A 9,158-nucleotide genomic window follows, 5' to 3' on the forward strand; every position below is an offset into this window, starting at 1 on the left:
AACAATACACTATCTAACATGCTACATGTATAAACATGATAATTATTGTTATATATTCTTCAACAAGTATGAATAGCTGTTATAACTAGGGCCTTAATTAATATTATAATTTGTTATACCTTTAAAAATTTGTTCTTATATAAATCTATACCAGTGTACACTCAAAATGTCTAACATTTCCAAGGTTTTATGAGCAATCATAAAAAAATCTATGTTGAACCGCAAAGTGAGATATTGAACCTGTCGATGAGATCATTGGACTGCTTACATATTACAGTATGCACGGGATTAGTTATATCTCATTTGCATTCGTTGGTGTTCGAAAGTTACGGAATTGACAGAGTTATACCTCAGTGCTGGTAAAGGAAATTTACATCACGGAAGCCACTACAAAATACATGTATGTCAAACAAAAAAAGAAAGTAAAAGATATAACAAAACATTTATTGACCCTGTTCTCGGGGTAAAATGCAATTTGCTGACCCCTTGAACCAAACTGTTTCCCTTCGGCCTAATGGCCTCAGGCAAACAGTTTGGTTCTTGGGTCCGACAAAACACATGTTGCCCTTGAACCCAGTTAGTAAATGTGTATTATTATTGGAAAATCTCAAAAATGTCACTCAGTTAAATTGCAAAAGAAATTTGGAAATATATTTATACATAAAAGTTTGAATTATTTCTGTGATAAGACTGCAGGATTGATTTGTGTTTTGTTTATTGCCCCTTCAAATTTTTTTTAGTCATATTATTATGCCACCACTTGCTGGTGGAGGCCTGCAAATATAGACCTGTACTTGACACTTATGGCCTTTGGGAAGTGAGGGATCTTTTTCATGCCAGCACCTTCTGTGACACAGAACCTCGGTTTATACGGTTTCATCTGAGGAACCTATCTCCACATCCAGCTGTGGGATTCGAACCTGCGACGTAAGGATTAGCTTCTTACTAACACTTTGATTGATTGTATGTTGTTTTACATCTTACTTGAGAATTTTTCTCTCGTATAGAGACATTACCACATACTGGTGAAGGGCTTCAAACATAAACCTTAATACTTGGCACTAAGGCCCATTGAGCAGTGAGGGTTCTTTATTGTCCCAACATCTACTGTGAGGTTTTTAAGGTCTCATCTGAAAAACCTTTGACTTTCATTCTAATGCTTGGCGCTTGGTGAAGGAACCTTCATTACCTGTATGTTTATGTCTTAGGTTTGACACAGCAAATGAGAATCAAGCCCAGGCCTCCTGATTACAAAATGAATACCCTACAACTAGGCTACCATTACAGATAATGAACTAGATTAATTACCATGTAAAACTTTGTTTAGTAAAAAATTAGTTCTTGAAATTAGAATATAGAATTTTTTATGATTTGGGTATGTAAACTTAGAGTGGTATTTGGGTTATACAGTAAAACACGCTTACTGCGAACAGACTTAAATAAGGAATTGAAGCATATAGTGAAGTGATTTTCATTCCCTGTGGTTTTAAAACATACTGAAAACTAAACTGAAAAATGAATACATTTATAATGAATCAAAATTATTTGTCCCTGGCACTTATAAGCATGTTTTACTGTAATGACAAAATAATGGGGATTTGTTTTCACAGTGGCTGTATATTGTGAATAATTTAATAAGTCGATCGCAACTTTTCAGTTTTAAACTAACCTCGTTCAAGCAGATGCTTGTCTGTCTCCGTAAACTCCAACGAGCAGGAGTTTATGGAGACAGTCGAGCATCTGCTTGAATGAGACTAGTTTTACACATGCTATCTACATGATCTTAGTGGTAATTTTTAAAAAAAAATATGTATACTGGTATATTATTTAAAAAGTACATATTATACAAAAAATACCAACTAACCGGTTATGAAAATCATAACCCGTCATCCCATACTAAACCGGTTACTATATTTCTGACTGATTAGATGGTTACCCAGTTGACCATTGCCATCCCTAATAAATTTTTTACATGTATAAGTTATGTGCATTTCCTTTGTGAAATCATGAAAAAAAAACTCCTAATTAATCCCTATTTATATTATATTTTGTAATTTATACATCCTCAAAATTGACTGCATGTAAACATCTATTTAATAGAGTACTTTTTACAAATAATACACGGAAAATGTGACAGTATCTTTGAACTCTGTTTGATGGTTTCATTAGGGGTGTCAATGAATATTCGAGTACTCGACTATCATTCAATCATATTGACTATCGACTAAAATTTGTTAAGTCGGTTGTTCGTTTAAAATTTGCTACTCTTAAATTCAATGTAAAACAAGAGGCCCATGGGCCACATCGCTCACCTGAGCACATTGGCTAGGGAAAAAAAGCAAATTAAATCAGTACAGTATTTAAAAGTTTACAAGGAGGGGGGTGTTGAATTTTAAACTACTTGATGATGCTTTCATATCAATATAACAAATGGCTTTGTTGTTCTTGAGCAGCAGATTTTTTTCCCATATATTCATTTGTAAAAATTTGATCCCCCATTGTGGCCCCACCCTACCCCCGGGGGCCCTCATTTGAACAAATTTCATTCTACACTACCCAAAGATGCCTCCATATCGATTTGACTAAACATGGCTTTTCTGTTCTTGAGAAAAAGACTTATATATTCCTCTGTAAACTTTGATCACCTATTGTGGACCCAACCTATCCCCGGGGTAATGATTTGAACAAACTTGAATCTTCATTGTCTGAGGATGCTTCCATATAAATATGACCAATCATGGCTTTACTGTTCTTAAGAAGGAGATTTTTAAAGATATTTTCCTATATATTTCTATGTAAAACTTGGATCCCCCATTGTGGCCCCACCCTACCCGCGGGGGTCATGATTTGAACAAACTTGAGTCTACACTACCTGAGGATGCTTCCATATAAATATGACCAATCTTGGCTTCACTGTTCTTAAAAAGAAGAATTTTAAAGATATTTTCCTGTATATTTCTATGTAAAACTTGGATCCCCCATTGTGACCCCACCCTACCCCTGGGGGTCATGATTTGAACAAACTTGAATCTACACTACCTGAGGATGCTTCCATAAAAATATGAACAATCATGGCTTTGCTGTTCTTAAGAAGAAGATTTTTGAAGATATTTTCCTATATATTTCTATGTAAAACTTTGATCCCCCATTGTGGCCCCACCCTACCCCTGGGGGTCATGATTTGAACAAACTTGAATCTACACTACCTGAGGATGCTTCCATATAAATATGACCAATCTTGGCTTTACTGTTCTTAAGAAGAAGATTTTTAAAGATATTTTCCTATATATATCTATGTAAAACTTGGATCTCCCATTGTGGCCCCACCCTACCCCCGGGGGTCATGATTTGAACAAACTTGAATCTACACTACCTGAGGATGTTTCCACATAAGTTTCATCTTTCCTGGCCCAGTGGTTCTTGAGAAGAAGGTTTTTAAATGATGCCATTATTTTTTCACTAATTCCTAATTATCTCCCCTTGAAAGAGGGCGTGGCCCTTCATTTGAACAAACTTGAATCCCCTTTACCCAAGGATGCCTTGTGGCAAGTTTGGTTGAATTTGGCCCAGTGGTTCTTGAGAAGAAGATGAAAATGTGAAAAGATTACAACAACAATGACAATGACAACAACGACGACAGACAACGGACAAATTTTGATCAGAAAAGCTCACTTGAGCCTATGGCTCAGGTGAGCTAAAAAAAATTGGATCTGCTCAGTTCATTTATTAACGTATCAGTGTTCAAACTCAGGGAAAGGCTTAACCAGTCTTTGTTAATTGTTCAAAGGAATTTTGTTGTTCGACAAACATGCATTGGCATACTTTAAAAGATGTCGGATCCAAATTGTAAAGTTTCAACCTGCAATTTAGTAAGATCTCAGATCTCATATAATGGAACTACCAATTAATGAAGAATAATAAAACTTTATAAATACATGTAAACTGGGGAATGGTTATGAGCATAATTCAAAGGTGTTTCTTTCTGATATTGATATCAATCATTTTTAAATTGTATTGATTGAATGCAAAAAATCTCATAATTAAAATTTTGTTTTTATAAGAGTTACACTTTAATTGTTTAACAATCACGGGTCACTGACAAGACACATTCAAATGGCTTCAGGTAAGAAATCAATAACGGGTACATGTACTAGCAGCAGGAAAAGAAAGGATAAATACGAGCATTTGATGTTCTGTATATAGATAAAATGTGCAGTCAGTGATTTTTTTATAACCGACTTGGGGCCGAAATTCGGCCCCAGTCCCAATTGAAAATATGCCTGTATTTTCAAAAATGTAATGGAAGTTTTCCCAAAGAAAAACTTACAAAATATGTGATCAAATTTACTTTGTTTATTGCATGTTTTTCAAGCAGGTTTTGTTGTTCAGGTGGCAGGGGATAGTTTCGTACTAAAGACCCGGTCAAATTTCTTAAAGAATTGAGATATCCCCTGTTTGATGTGATATTTTATGTAGAAAAATGATTAGAATAATTATGGGACACATTTGCAGTGTAGCAGAGTGCTTGCTGAAATAAATGATGTGCAACATGTAGGTGTCACTATGACGCTTATATACAGAGTTGTAAATGCGAACCTTAGACACATGGTCAGTTGCAGAGGAAATTCAGCTGAAAAGCAGTAGGCCTTAGAAGAAGGTGTGTATATCAGAGGGAAGGTGAATGGCCACAAAACAATTGGTGAATTTTCATTAGGGCATGCATTGATTTACAGACTACTGGGTGTTTTATCCTGCTCGCTCGGGCCTGGGGGTGGGTTGTATGGGTACGACTGAGGCCCAAATCTTGGAAAAACAAGCCAAAATTTGGGGAGACCCCAGGTGTATTTTTGGTACATGTGCACTCTACTAGGCAAATTACATGTAATTTGTTGACATAATTTGTGAGCCATGGGCATATGAAGTGTAATTAATTAGCCCCTGGAAAACTGTCCCCATGTACATGTTTTTATGGATCGCATGTATATGTGTACCCCCTCGGCACATGTTTGGCATTTAAAAAAACTATCTGAAAACACCAATTTTCAGAAATATGTAATTTAGTCTAATTCTTCTCTAAATAAGTTTATTGATGTATGCCATTTTCAAAACTCACCATATTTCTTTTATTTGACTCTCATTCATTTAGGTAGAGAGACCTAAACACAAGGGGGGTAAACCTTTCCCAGTACACATTTTCAAAGAGTTTGAAACATCAGCATAACAAATCTTAATAGAGTAAGGCAATTTTTGTCTGAGAAAAATTTATTTGTTTGAAAATAATAGTTTGGGCACTGTCACATATATTTTATCAAATTTTGATGCAATCACTTAGTATTAATTAAAATTAAAGGGGCTCAGTTATTGCGATATCACTGAAATTACAAATTATAAACTTAGTCTTTTTTACATGTATTTTCACTAAATATCATTATTTTGAGAAAAGAATGAGTCAGTATGCAAATATATCAGTTCACAGAACCACATTTATTCAAAGAATTGCTATGCTTTAATTTTTTTTCAAATTAGACCCATCTTACTATTGATAATTACATAAAAAAAATACCCCCCTCCCCTTCATTTTCCCCCTCATTTGTCTTCTATAATGTGATAGAACTTAAACTTTTCATTATTTTCATATAGATTATATATTTTTCTTTAAATTATAACAAAACAGATGGTCTTTTTGCATATTTAATGAACAAAATATCAAAAATATGTACATTTTCATGTAATTATTGGATTCTACTAAACACCTGAATTTTACTCACAAATGCCAAGTAAGGACAGGATGATCACTTTAATTATTCAGGGGAATCAAATGCATGTATTTGATCACTCAGATACATTGAAATTGAATGGAAATATACTCAGAAAAAGGACAGTCAGTAAAATCAGATTTCCACAGTATATTTTCTATAGAATCAGGTAATGGTTGGAGGGGTAGGGTAGATAACTGCAATTTTCAGGACACTTCTTCTTGAACCTTTGATGCAAGAGGGGTTTTTGTATATTACAATAAATATCCTGAAAAATAGATTAGGTTTTCTTTTTGCAAACAAGCTATAGATGTATAAATTCAAGCAATTAAGAGGTAAAATGGGATTTCTCAAAACATCAAAAATAGGAGAGTATGTGTTTCATGTGAGTACATTTCATGAAGGCATGCAATTCTTATTGAATTTTTTATATGTAGCTGCATTTGAAATTGATCAAAGTTACCATTAAACACTGTTTTGTTAAGAAATAGATTCTTTTGGATTGTAGGAGTTGGTCATTTTTGAAGTAACACAAAGAATATGGGGTTAAGGTGGTTGACCGACAATTGGTGGGGTCACTTATTTGCCTCTAACTTTTTTATTTTTCATTGAAATAAGACATATTTAATATATATTTTTATTCAGAATTGATTGCACTTTCTAAATATGGAAAGTTATTTTAATTAAAAAGCAAACTTTGAAAGTTAAAGGTGGCAGGGGATAGTTTTGTACTAAAGACCCGGTCAAATTTCTTAAAAAATTGAGATATCCCCTGTTTGATGTGATATTTTATGTAGAAAAATGATTAGAATAATTATGGGACACATTTGCAGTGTAGCAAAGTGCTTGCTGAAAAAAATGATGTGCAACTTATAGGTGTCACTATGACGCTTATCATATACAGAGTTGTAAATGCGAACCTAAGACACGTGGTCAGTTGCAGAGAAAATTCAGCTGAAAAGCAGTAGGCCTTAGAAGAAGGTGTGTATCTCAGAGGGAAGATGAATGTCCTCATATCAATTGGTGAATTTTCATTAGGGCATGCATTGATTTACAGACTACTGGGTGTTTTATCCTGCTCGCTCGGGCCTGGGGATGGGTTGTATGGGTGCAACTAAGGCCCAAATCTTGGAAAAACAAGCCAAAATTTGGGGAGACCCCAGGTGCATTTTTGGTACATGTGCACTCTACTAGGCAGATTACATGTAATTTGTTGACATAATTTGTGAGCCATGGGCATATGAAGTGTAATTAATTAGCCCCTGGAAAACTGTCCCCATGTACATGTTTTTATGGATCACATGTATATGTGTACCCCCTCGGCACATGTTTGGCATTAAAAAAAAAACTATCATCTGCCACCTCAGCCAAGTTGGATTTCTTCATTATTAGATAATTCATACCACTATTGTTCTTGATGCAAGTAATTAGATAATCCATACCAAGAATAGTCTTGATTAGTTATAACAATTGTTTGTTAAAGTAATACAAAGACAAAAACAAAGCTTTTTGACAATGCTTTTTAAGTGATTGGGCTTTCTGGGAGATTCCCAATTTAGCCTACTTGATGCTGAAATTCCCAATTCTGAGGACCCCTGCCCCCAGTCCCAAAGTACTGAAAAAAAAACACTGGCAGTAAATATTATATTTGAAATCAAATACATTTGATACATATATTTATTACTACGAAATTGTTAATGATTCAATAATTTGTTGTATAATCAGATAATGGTTATAATGTAGTTTAAATATTGTACAGGCTAGCAGTCTCTTAAAGACAAAAAGGAAAATGACATGAAAAATTGATTTAAATTTCAACTAGTACTCTACTTTCATTTGACTAAAGCCTCTGACTGTGCGACTTAGCTGTCCGAGTAAAATTAACATCGCTATTTATCATGTATAAGTTGTACAGTTTTTTTTTTATTTTAAATGAGAAATTTCAATTTCTTTTGGATAGGTGTAACTGCCATCTGATAACTGAAATTTGATACCAAGCATGACCATATTTGCCAGAAGAGCATCTGTTTGGAGATGACGAAGAATAAGCAGCATAGTGAAATTTAAACAGTCACCCAAGGATAAAAGTCCTTCCATCTAGGATTATGGACACATCAGGCCTTAATACATTAAGAACTTGTAATATATGTATTTTTACAAAAACATTTAGAGAGAACTGCTATTTTGGCATATACAGCAACAAATGTTAACATATGTGCATATTTCAAATGACTTCAGTGCTAAGGGCATGTACATGAACGAGGATTGTTAGAAAAGTTTGCGGACACATTGATTTAAGGAAAATTTACTGTGCACTTTGAAAAATGACCTGTCTGAAGAAATAATTTTTTTAATAGCTCGGTGCTCTCCAAGACTTTCAATGACATTGCAATTCTCAACTTTGTGTTTTCGCATTGATCATCTATAATTAGCGATGAAACAGTCATAACCCCTCTAATTTAATTCAAAATTTTGCAACACACCCTCTTTGAATATTGTAGCGACATGTAAAATATCATTAATTTTTTTGCACTACAACAGTGCAATTTTTTATTTCAAGAAATTGGTTTGATTTCAATATAGCTTTGATTACAAATAGACAACTCTAAGATACATAATTCTTTTTATCTTTTTAGCTCTTGTGAGCCAAAGGCTCAAAGAGCTAATGCTATGGCCATTTGTGTGGTGTACGTAAACTTTTTAGCTCACCTGAGCTGGAAGCTTAAGTGAGCTTTTCTGATCACCAGTTGTCCATCGTCTGTCCGTCTGTCTGTCCGTCCGTCTGTAAACTTTTCATATTTTTGTCTTCTTCTCAAGAACCACTGAGCCAAATTTAACCAAAGTTGGTACACAGCATCCTTGGGTGAAGGGGAGTGTGTAAAAATGAAGGACCAACCCCCTTTACAAGGGGAGATAATCAAGAGAAGACAAAAATAGGGTGGGGTCATTAAAAAATCTTCTCAAGAACCACAGGGTCAGAAAAGCTGAAAGTTATGTGGAAGCATCCTGGGGTAGTGTAGATTCTAAATTCTACAAGTCATGGCCCCCAGGGGTAGGGCAGGGCCACAATAGGGAATCAAAATTTTACATTGAAATATATAGGCAAAATCTTTAAAAATCTTCTTCTCAAGAACCACTGGGCCAGAAAAACTGAAACATATGTGGAATCATCCTGGGGTAGTGTAGATTCTAATTTTTCAAATCATGGCCCCCGGGGGTAGGGTGGGGCTGCAATAAGTATTACAAGGGAGGGCGGGTCTGGTGAAGAACAGCAGGGCCAAAGTAACTCAGGTGAGCGTTGTGGCCCATGGGCCTCTTGTTATAATATGGGCCATAACTCAAGAACCCCTCGGCCAATTATTGTCAAATTTGTCACAGTGTATCCATGGCCCAAGGGCTCCC

Source organism: Saccostrea echinata, unplaced genomic scaffold, assembly GCF_033153115.1.
Source record: "Saccostrea echinata isolate AGI-Se365-2 ecotype Australia unplaced genomic scaffold, CSIRO_AGI_Sech_v1 ptg000045l, whole genome shotgun sequence".
NCBI lineage: Eukaryota > Metazoa > Mollusca > Bivalvia > Ostreida > Ostreidae > Saccostrea > Saccostrea echinata.